Source organism: Panicum virgatum, chromosome 9N (assembly GCF_016808335.1).
Source record: "Panicum virgatum strain AP13 chromosome 9N, P.virgatum_v5, whole genome shotgun sequence".
NCBI lineage: Eukaryota > Viridiplantae > Streptophyta > Magnoliopsida > Poales > Poaceae > Panicum > Panicum virgatum.
In genome coordinates, this window is record NC_053153.1 from 39,827,026 (window position 1) to 39,829,809 (window position 2,784).

Below are 2,784 nucleotides of genomic sequence, written 5' to 3' on the forward strand. Positions count from 1 at the left end.
CCAAACCATACACAGGGGCGCCGTTTTGGCCTTCTCCGGTGAGATCGCCGCCGCGGAACTCTGTTCCGGCGAGTCGCGCCGCCCCCCCCCCACGCGTCCATCTTCCCTGGATCGTCCGATCCCAGATCCTACGGCCCAGATCCGTTCGGCCCGGAGTCAATCAGGAAAGAAAACGGTCAGCGCTGGCCTTTTTGCTGAAGAGCCCTTCAGTTTCTTCGTAATCAACCCGCGGTCCATGCGCGTTCAAAAGTAATTGCTTCTGGGTCCTGTTTTTAACACTTTAGACCCTAAACTTCCTGGAAATATAACCCGCCGTCCAGCCCAGTTCTTTTTGCATGTCAGCCCTCGGATCTTTCCAGTTTTTACATTTAAGTCCCTGGTTTTTGCAGAAAACCCCCAGAAACTTAGTTTTTCTTGCAGTTTAGCCCCTAGATCTTGTTTTAGGCCTAGTTTTCACGTTCTAGCTCCGTTTTAGGCGTTCTTTATGTCCACGCGATCGTGGTAACGCGTAGAATAGTTTTAGCTTAGTTTTGTTTGCTGTTTTCATGTATTGATGTACTGTTTCTTAGTTTTTACTATTGTTTGCATGTATGTTTATGTTGTGTATTATTTTTGGCCATGTGTTCGAGAGTAGACGTTGATCCATCTAAGGAGCCCCAGTACCAGTACCAGGAGCCATCTTCTGAGCAGTTCGAGCAGCAGGAATAGTTTGAGGAAGGCAAGTATAACATGAACAACACCCATCACCTTTAATTACAATTTCATACTGTATTTTAATATTCTATGCCTATAAGGACTTTCCTAGCCACTTTATATCCTTTATATATATATATATATCCTTGGGTTGCATTTTGGTTAGTTGTGCTTGGTGCCGCGCTATAACCCACTTGGTCCTTTTTAATTAATTTGATTAATAGTATATGCAACTTAATTCTGAGAGTGGCCTGTTTGAGGGGCTCACGTCTCGTTATAAAATGGTTTTGTTAGAAACATGGTTTAGGGGGCCAGCACGGTGCTTACTGCCTAGTTGGCCACTCTCCATAAGGACCGGTTCATAGAGCGACAACCTGGGACAACAGCGCTACCACAAGACTGGAATGGGACAGTTTTGGCTTACTAATTAGGTCATTTTGGTTCGGAAGTAACTTACCGACGGGGCACGAGGGGGGTCGAGCTTCAATGGTCCTCAGGCTACGAGGCTTGGTCTGCGTACCCCTCGAGGTGGGTACCATCGTTGCATTGCCTTAATCCTTAGCGGTTACACCTTACCAACGTGATCCTTTGTAACGGCCTCGTAGTGAGTTTGCTAGTCATCTCACGTAAGGAAGTGTGATGAACAACTAGCGTAGCTCACGACTTGTGGGTAAAGATGTGCAACCTCTGCAGAGTGTAAAACTGGTATACTAGCCGTGCTCACGGTCATGAGCGGCTCAGATCCTCCTTTTGATTAGTGGGGTTATCTCCTTCTGACGAGAGGGGTGCCTCTCGGGGTTACCTTGGCTTGGTTTGGTTTGGTTCTCAGTAGTTCATGATGAATTTTGATTAATTACTATGTAACTGGGCTATGGTAATTCATCAACTTGTAGTAATTAGCTTTAATACAATTTTGCCAAGACTTAAAAGCTAATGCAGTCAGTCAGCCAACCTTAGAGCCTCATAGTTTGTGTTATACTTGTTGAGTACAAGTTGTGTACTCACTCTTGCCTACTCTACTCTTTTTCCTCTTGGGACACTCTACAGCTGCTCAGTTCTTGCCGACGCGAGGGAGTTCGCTCAGCGCTACCAGGAGTACGAGGACTTCTAGGCATTTGTCTCCCAGCCGACGTCCCTGTGGTGCCCTGCTCAGCTTCAGAGAGTTTTTATCGTATTTGTAATTCGCTTCCGCTGTATCAGACATTTTTTGTCATTAATGTAATAAATAACTTACGTACTCGCTTTATTTTATCTTTTTACGTGATATGTGCTGTGATATACTGTTCATTCTGTTGTATATACGTGTGACTTGATCCTGGCACGTATATGATTGCTCGGTTTATGTCCTTTTATAAACCGGGTGTTACAGAGTGGTATCAAAGCTATATCGACTGTAGCACGAAAGCCTAGATAGAACTGGTCGAGTTTTAGGACTTCTCTCTCAGCCTTGTCTGCTGAAACTATTTTGCTATTATATTCCTTGAAATTCCAATATTTTTACTCGTCTTGCCTTGAATCTTCTCTATGGAATTAGTTTCCGTAGATCTCTGGCCTGAAGAAAGTCGTTTGACCATTATAGGTGTAAGCTAAATGACCCTTTATAATTATACGATAGCATGTTCTGCGACACGATGTGTTAGTCGAGTCGTATGTTAAACTCGGCTCAGTTGTGAAATTTGTATGCTTGTTATTGTGCTACATGTTTGATTTGGATTTTTGAATGATTGCATAGTTTAGTAGTTAAATTTGTTTAAAGAAAATCAGTCTTAAGTTAAAGTAAATTAATTAATAAAACGAGTTAGATCGTTGGGGGTAAAACCGTCCACTCTATCATGTCTACTTTATCATGTCTAAGTCTTCCTTGCCGAAAGATATTATATCCGTCTGAAATTATTTCTGCAATATCTTTGCTCATACATCTCTTGTTCAAATCAGATGGTGAACACCAGGAGCACTGGTTCCGGTTCTGGCCAGCAGTAGGGACAGAACAACCAGGGTACCGAGATGCCGATGCCTCCACCTTTGACTCCGGAGCAGTTCTGTCAGCTCCAGATGCAGATGATGGCCACCCTGAAAAACACTGTTTAGGCA